Raw genomic sequence first — 385 nt, 5'->3', positions numbered from 1 at the left:
CCCCCCCAATCACCCACACCAATTCCTTTGCAATCTCCTTATCCCCCCACTGTTGCAATCCTACAGGCAATGACCTCCCCTCTGAACCCCCAAACCAGCTCCACAGGTAGAAGGGACACCCCACAAAGCACCCAGAACCTACAGACAGGGGCTACTAACCTAAACCAGGATGAGCCCCACAGGCCGCGGGATCCCTTCAAAACTCCCCAAGTAGCAAAGAGGGACCCTCACGGGTCGCCCCTGACCCACTGTTCGCCCCCCTCGCAGCCCGGACCGCCCCGGGGCGGGAGCTCGGGCCTCCCGCGGTCCCTCCTCACCCGAAGCCCCCCGGCTTTCTCCCCGCCGCGGCCCCTCACCCTGGGCATTGATCGCGTCGGCGTTCTTC

The 385-nt window shown here is 64.4% G+C and overlaps 1 protein-coding gene across 4 annotated transcripts in view; it reads right to left on the bottom strand.

The window, feature by feature from the left end:
* Window positions 1–385, bottom strand: part of PTP4A2 (protein tyrosine phosphatase type IVA, member 2) — a 23,683-nt gene that overhangs the window by 19,974 nt on the left and 3,324 nt on the right. The window contains exon 1 of one of the 4 annotated variants that reach the window (XM_014946576.1): window positions 357–385. The exons of 2 other annotated variants lie outside the window; for them this stretch is intronic. The gene's annotated coding sequence lies outside the window, so the exon portion shown is untranslated. Of the gene's footprint in view, window positions 1–317; window positions 336–356 lie in introns of those variants that run through there. One more of the 4 variants, XM_014946579.1, reaches the window with a different exon arrangement.

Source organism: Calidris pugnax, unplaced genomic scaffold, assembly GCF_001431845.1.
Source record: "Calidris pugnax isolate Ruff unplaced genomic scaffold, ASM143184v1 scaffold113, whole genome shotgun sequence".
In the NCBI taxonomy this organism is placed as follows: Eukaryota; Metazoa; Chordata; class Aves; order Charadriiformes; family Scolopacidae; genus Calidris; species Calidris pugnax.
This window is presented reverse-complemented; position numbering and strand designations above follow the sequence as displayed.